Genomic DNA, 8,074 nt, shown 5'->3' on the forward strand with positions numbered 1-8,074 from the left:
GCTCTTATGTAACCGTGCAGGATTCTTTTGTTCTCTAGCAGTGATCATGCATATATCTCTTGGCTTCTAGTGCTGTTCACGCGCCGGCCATGAGCGCGCCCACATCCTCCTAAACCAATCACTCTCAGTTCCTCTATCTTCAGGCACTCCCGTCTACGTGACTCCTTGCATCTGCTGGATGGCTCTCCACAGCTCCCCCTTTTTTATTTTGTATATGGCAGGGATCGTGCCTGTCTTAGGTTGCCAATCCTCAGCACACATGCTTACCCGTCATCGGGCACTCCCCTGGGCCGAGGAGCCCCTGTCTTAGGTTGCTATGGTGAGGGATCAGTCTTACCCGTCTTTGGCTACCGACCCAGCGTACTAAGCCATATTTTTTGGGGGGGAGGTGCTAGCCTCCAGAGCCATCATGGCTCAGACCAAAGCCCATTGCTGTAGCCATTGTTGTCATACAATTCTACAGATGCATTTTAGAAGGAGTACTTGAGCCAGAATCGTCAAGGCTCTTATGCCTGCCTAGTTTTGAGGAAAGAGATTGATTGTCATAACAGCTTAAGGAGGAGGAGCCAAGAGATACTTGAGCGGTGTTTAAGGCCGCTCTCTGAGCTTACCGCGGTTGATTAGCTGATGGTTACGTATGATGGCTCTTAACTTATAAACTTCTGCGAGTATGATTTTAATTGCACAAGGCAAGAGGCACATGAAAAGAACAATCACCATTAACACTCCTATAATTGTTCCTACAACATACCAAGCATGCGTCAGGGAAGGGAAGTGAGAAAACAAGGAGTTTACAAAGTTTTCAGCAAGCTGAGCAACGGGTAACTGCTAAGGATAAGTTGATGGCTGCTGTTATTCCAAAGTCTCGTTTATGTCGAAGCAGCACCGGCAGGTTGTCGAGGTTCACCTGTACTGGCATCAGGATATACGTCGGTATCTTGGCTATTACTGTCGAGTCTCCCACCGTGGCATTCCAACATTCTGATAGCAGACAATTCTGGAACTCACAAGAGAAACTAGATGACTTGTTAATAGTAGAAGCATTAAAAACTATGAAGAGAAAGGGAGCTCTAACACAGACGGGCATTGATAAGTAACTTATGTGCTTAGCTGAGGTGCAATTGCAAGTAACATTTGTTTCAAATCGAGAGCCTATGTGATCTTAAAACCGCTCTGGTCAAGTTAGCTTAATCCTCAGGAGTGAGGTAAAGTGTTCCCAGCGACTCCACAAGGGAGACAGTGAAAGCTGCCTGGGGTCCATAGGCGCTGATTGCCTCCTTAAGCTGTTTCACCAACTTAAAATCCAGCGGCTGATGATATCTTTGCTGGTTCTGATCTTCTAAAACAGGAAAGAACCCTTTGCTCGGATCAAGGACCTCTCTCCAACTTTGTGCCTTACACTCTGAACAATGACACGTCTTGGCGCAGCTGGGCCGATGGGGGGGGCCACTCACAGGGCGGCGCTGAGGGGTTTGAAAGCGGAGGCAGCGTAACATCCGCCTCCAATTCCAGCTGCGCCTTATCAGTGACTCCAGCTTTCAATTCTGGCTGCGCCGCCGCTTCAGCCTGCACTTCGGCCTTCAGCTGCGTCATGACCTCCCTCTGCATTTTTAACTCCTCCAACACCTTCTGTAACTCCGTCTCCTTGCTCTCAAACTGTTGCCGTATGATTTCTAAATCCTGAAGGGCCTGAAAACTGTAAGATTTCTTCTTCTCACCGACTTCCTTCTCCCCTATCTCTTGCAACTCACTATCTGAAAGTCCTTCCGAGCTCTCACTCCCGGGGTCAGAATCCTTAGAGGACCCCTTACGAGATTCCTCCCTTACTTGTTCCAAAACCTCTCCTCCCTGTTGCACCGCCTGTTTCAAGGGCTCTCTAGTGGACTGTAGGCATACCTTTACCAATGACCAAACGGCAAGAGTTCCTGGGGTCACCGATAGGCAGCATTTCAAATCTTCTCCTAAGTGCTCCCACTGAGGCATATTTAAGAGCCCTTCATCTATGAACCAGGGAGCTACTTCAGCCACTTCTCTTAAAAAGGTACGAGCCGTTTTTGTCTTTAACGGGGTACCATTGGCCTTGAGAACATCCTTCAGCGGACTCTCCATCTTACACCTAGAGATCTCGTTCCCCATTCCGGGAGAAACTTTACCTTATCATCCCGTAGAACTTCACAAACACCCTAACGTCTTATCGTCTACGGAGAGCTTTCCTGTTAAACCTTATCGTCCCCGTAGAACTTCACAAACACCCTAACGTCTCATCGTCTACGGGGAACTTCTTATCGTCCCTGCGCGCCGGTCGTACTTTCCACGGCTGCGGGGAGCGTCCCTGTCGCTAGACAGGCCTGCCAACTGACAGAAATGGGTGCAGTGCACTTGCACACTTTACCTTATCGTTGCTCTTACCTCGACCTTCGTTCTGCGTTTAAAGGTGGGAGGTCCCAGGTGTCGGCACCAGACGTCGCTCTCGGCCCGCAAGAACGACCCGCAGATGAGGTGAGTGGCAAGCTTCTTTATTACTTCTCTAATGGCGACCCCCCGAACCAAGCATATACAGCAGTATATATTCACGTGTGTATGCCCCCCTTCCTGCCCAATCAGAATGCCGTGCATGCAGTGCCCTCGTGTGCTCTTATGTAACCGTGCAGGATTCTTTTGTTCTCTAGCAGTGATCATGCATATATCTCTTGGCTTCTAGTGCTGTTCACGCGCCGGCCATGAGCGCGCCCACATCCTCCTAAACCAATCACTCTCAGTTCCTCTATCTTCAGGCACTCCCGTCTACGTGACTCCTTGCATCTGCTGGATGGCTCTCCACACAGAACAATAACCAGCAAAGAAATTCAATTAGAAATAAACATTCTTCCAACAAACACAAGTATAAGGCAAGATGACTTCACAGGAAAACGGAATTCAATAGTACATTAAAAAATAATTCGCCATGAACAAATGGGATTTAGTCATAGGTTGCAAGCATGGTTCAGTATCCACAAATCAATGAATGTGAGACACACATTAGTAAAAGCAAGGATAAGAACCATACAATCATAAAAACCCTCAACAAAGGACTGCTGAGAGAACATGCCTCAGTATGTTAATAGTCATATATGAAAAACCCCACAGGTAATTTCTCAATAGAGAAAAATAGGGGTCTTTTCCTATATGCTCATGAATAACACAGGGATATCCACTCTCACCACCCTCACCGCTAGTACTTGAAGTCTTAGCCACAGCAATTAGACAACAAAAACAATAAAAATAAAAGGCATCTAAATCAGCAAGGAAAAAGTCAAACTTTCACTGTTTGCAAATGATGTAATTCTCTAGGTAGAAAAGGTGAAAGGATCACAAATTAGTTCAAATAAATCAACTAGGACTTCTTGTGCTTTACAAATATAATGATCAAAAAATAATTGATGAAAATCTCAAATACAAATATCTATTTAATATAGTTTGTACATCTATAAAGTGTTAATAGCATATTCTGTTGAGTCAGTAATACAGTGTAGTTGGATGATAGCAGCAGTTTATTTAATCATTTTATATAATAAAGTATGTTTTCATGCCCAATTTGATTATCTTTTTTTAAGAAAGATTTTATTTATTTGACAGAAAGCGAGACAGTGAGAGAGCAGGAACACAAGCAGGGGCTGTGAGAGGAGGGAAGCAGGTTTCCCACCCAGCAGGGATCCTGTGGTGAGGCTTGATCCCAGGACCCTGGGATCATGACCTGAGCTGAAAGCAGACACCTAACAACTGAGCCACCCACGCACCTTTCTTTCTTTCTCTCTCTCTTTCTTTCTTTCTCTCTCTCTCTTTCTTTCCTTCTTTGCTTTTCTTTCTTTCTTTTTTTAAAATTCAGTGTTGTAATCCCATAAATCTAGGGTGGGACATCACATTTGTGTTAGAATGATATGTTAAATATTAAAAATTTCCAATAACCTATCTTCATTGTTGGAAGTCTTTCCTGGAAGGATTTTTCTAATTTAAATTTAATTAGCCAACATATAGTACATAATCAATTTTTTGCAATAATTCATCAGTTGCACATGACACCCAATGCTCATCACATGATCTCCTTAATGCCCAGCACCCATTTAACCAATACTCCCACCCACCACCCCTCCAGAAAACCCTTGGTTTGTTTCCCAGAGACCAGGTTAATCTCCTCCAAATTCTTCCCATTCAGTTTTCCCTCACTTCCCTTATTTTCCTCTGCACTATCTCTTATAGTCCATGTATGAGTGAAACCATATGATAATTGTTTTTTCTGCTTGACTTATTTCACTTAGCTTAGTACCCTCCAGTTCCATTGATGTCAAAGTAAATGGTAGGTATTCTTACCTTCTGATGGCTGAGTAATATTCCATTGTATAAATGAATCACATCTTCTTTATCCATTCATTAATTGAAGGTCATCTCAGCTCCTTCCACAGTTTGGTTATTATGGATATTGCTGCAATGAATATTGGAGGGTAGGTGTCCCTTATTTCACTACCTCTGTATTGTGGAGGTAAATACCCAGTAGTGCAATTTCTTCATTGTAGTGTAGCACTATTTTTAACTTCTTGAGGAACCTCCATCCCGTTTCCAGAGTAGCTGTACTGGTTTGCATTCCCAGCGACAGTGTAGGGAGGTTTCCATTTGTCCACATCCTCTCCAACATTTGTTGTTCCCTGTCTTGTTAATCTTAGCCATTCTAACTGGTGTAAGGTGATAGCTCACTGTGGTTTTAATTTGATAGCAATTGATGTGGAGCATTTTTTCATGCATCTGTTAGCCATTTGTATGCCTTCTTTTGAGAAGTATCTGTTCATGTCATACGCCCATTTCTGAACTGGATTATTTATTTTTTGGGTGTTGAGTTTGAGAAACTCTTTATCGATCCTGAATATAAGCCCTTTATCTATTATGTCATTTAAAAATACCTTCTCCCCTTCTGTAGGTTGTCTTTTAGTTTTGTTGACCCTTTCTTTTGCTGTGCAAAAGCATTTTATCTTGAGGAAGTCCCAATATTTTAATTTTGCTTTTGTTTCCTTGCTTTTAGAGATGTGTCATGAAAGAATTTTCTGTGACCAAGGTCAAAGTGGTTATTGCCTGTGTTTTTCTCTAGAATTTTGATGGATTCACATCACATTTTACATCTTTCATCCATTTTGAGTTTATATCTGTGTATGGTGTAAAGGACCGGTCCAATTTCAATCTTCTTTATGTGGCTGTCCAATTTTCCCAGCACCATTCATTGAAGAGAAAGGAATTTTTTCCATTGGATAGTCTTTCCTGCTTTGTCAAAAATCAGAGAGTTAGGGGTCCATTTCTGGACTCTCTATTCTGTTCCATGGATCTGTTTCTGGTTTTGTGCCTAAACATATTTTCTTGATTATCACAACTTTGTAATACAACTTGAAATAAGGCATTGATGCAACCAGCTTTGGTTTTCTTTTTCAATATCACTCTGGTGATTCAGGGTCTTTTCTGGTTCCATACTAATTTTAGGGTTGTTTGTTCTATCCCTGTGAAAAATGTCAATGATAACTTGACAGGGATTAAACTGAATGTGCAGATTGTGCTGGATAACCTAGGCATTTTAACAATATTTGTTCTTCCAATCCATGAGCATAGAGTGTTTTTCCATCTCTTTTTGTCTTAGTCAATTTTCTCATAAGTTTTCTGTAGTTTCTAGAGTACAAATTCTTAACCTCTTTGGTTAGGTTTATTCCTAGGCATCTTATGGGTCTGGGTTCTATCGCAAATTGAATTAATTCCCTAATTTCTCTTTCTTCTGTTTCCTTGTTAGTGTATAAGATGCACAACTGATTTTTGTGTATTGATTTTGTATTTGCCATGTTGCTGAATTGCTGTATGAGTTCTAGCAACTTTGGGATGGGGGCTTTTGGGTTTTCCACATAAAGTTTCAGATCATCTGTGAAGAGCGGTATTTTGAGTTCTTCTTTTATTTCTTCTTCTTGTCTGAATGATGAGCTTAAGACTTCTAGTACTATGTGGAATGAGAGTGGGAATCCCTATCTTTTTCCTGACCTTATGAGTAAAGCTGACTCACTGAGAATGATACTCACTGTGTGCTTTTCGTAGATGGCTTTTTATGATATTAATGTATGTTCTCTTTATCCCCATACTGTGGGCAGTTTTAATCAAGAAGATATACTGTATTTTTTCCAAAGCTTTTTCTTCATCAACTTAGAGGATAACATAGTTCTTGTCTTTTCACTTATTATGTGATCTATCACATTGATTGATTTGCAAATGTTGAACCATCCTTGCATCCCAGGAATAAATCCCACACGGTTATAATAAATAATCCTTTTAATGTACTGTTAGATCCTATTGGCTAGCATTTTCATGTGTATTTTATTTTGGCATCATCAGTGATATTGGTATACAGTTCTTTTTGATGGAGGTCTTTGTCTATTTTTGGGATCCAGGTATCTGGCCTCATAGAAGGAGTTTGGAAGTTTTCTTTCTGTATTTATTTATTTGTTTGTTTGTTTTGGAACAGCTTTAGGTGAATAAGATTATTTCTTCTTTAAATGTTTGGCAGAATCCCCTTAGAAAGCCATCTGGCCTGGACTCTGTTTTTGTTTTTTTTTTTTTTTTTTTTTTATTACTGCTTCAATTTCTTTTCTACTTATTGGTATGTTAAGATTTTCTACCTCTTCCTGTTTCAGTCTCCTTAGTTCAGGAGTGCATCTCTTTCTTCCAGATTGCCTAGTTTGTTAGCATATAGCTACAGGTAATAAATTCTAACAACTGTCTCTATTTTCTTGGCATTAGTCATGATCTCTCCCCTTTCATTCATTATTTTATTAATTAAGGTCCTCTCTATTTTCCTTTGGATAAGTCTGGCCAAATGAGATTGATCTTATTAAATCTTTCAAAGAACAGGTTCTGTTTCATTGATCTGCTCTACTGTTCTAGTTTCTAATTAATTGATCTTTTCTCTAATCTTTATTATTTGTCTTCTCCTACTTGGCTTAGGATTTATTTGCTGTTCTTTCTCCAGGTCCTTTAGGTTTAAGGTTAGCTCGTTTGTTTGAGATTTTTCTACCTTTGTGAGAGATGCTTGGATTGCTATGTACTTCCCATTTATGACTGTATTTGCTGTATTCCAGAGGTTTTGACAGATTTAGCCACCCAGGCATCCCTATATTCCAGAGGGTTTTAGCTGATGTGTTTTTATGTTGATTAGTTTTCATGAACTTTTTAAGTTCTTCTTTAAAAAAAAAATATTTTATATATTTATTTATTTATTTGACAGACTGAGATCACAATTAGGCAGAAAGGCAGGCAGAGAGAGAAGAGAAATCAGGCTTCCTGATGAGCAGAGAGCCCAATGCAAGGCTCAATCCCAGAACCCTGGAATCATGACCAGAGCCAAAGGCAGATGCTTTAACCCACTGAGCCACCCAAGCTCCCCTAAGTTCTTCTTAATTTTCTGGTTTACCTACTCATTCTTTAGCAGGATGGTCTTTAATGTCCAAGTGTTTGATTTTTTTTCAAATCTCCTCTTGTGATTTAGTTCCAGTTTCAAAGCATTGTGGTCTTAAAATATACATGGAATAATCTCAGTCTTGATGGTATTGGTTGAGATATGATTTGTGACCCAGACTATGATCTGTTCTGGAGATAGTTCCATGTGCAGTAAAGAAGAATGAGTATTTTGTAGTTTAAGGATAGAATGTTCTATATATATCTGTGAAGTCCACTGGGTCCAGTGCATGATAGCTCTTATTCCTTTGTTGATCTTCTACTTAGATGATGTGTCCATTGCTGAGAGTGGGGTTTTGATGTTCTCTACTATTAATGCATTATTATCAATGTGTTTCCTTACTTTGATTATTAATTGGTTTATATAATTGTCTGCTCCCATGTTTGTTCACCCATCCTTCTCTGGGCAAAATGACTGGTAGAAGGAATTCACAACAAAAGAAAGAACCAGAGGCAGGGTTCTCTTCCACAGAGCTAACTGATACAGATATAAGTAAGATGTTGGAGATGGAATTCAGGATAACAGTTATAAAGTTAATAGCTAGGCTTAAAAAATGAATAAATG

The sequence above is a fragment of the Mustela nigripes genome, chromosome 12, assembly GCF_022355385.1.
Source record: "Mustela nigripes isolate SB6536 chromosome 12, MUSNIG.SB6536, whole genome shotgun sequence".
NCBI lineage: Eukaryota > Metazoa > Chordata > Mammalia > Carnivora > Mustelidae > Mustela > Mustela nigripes.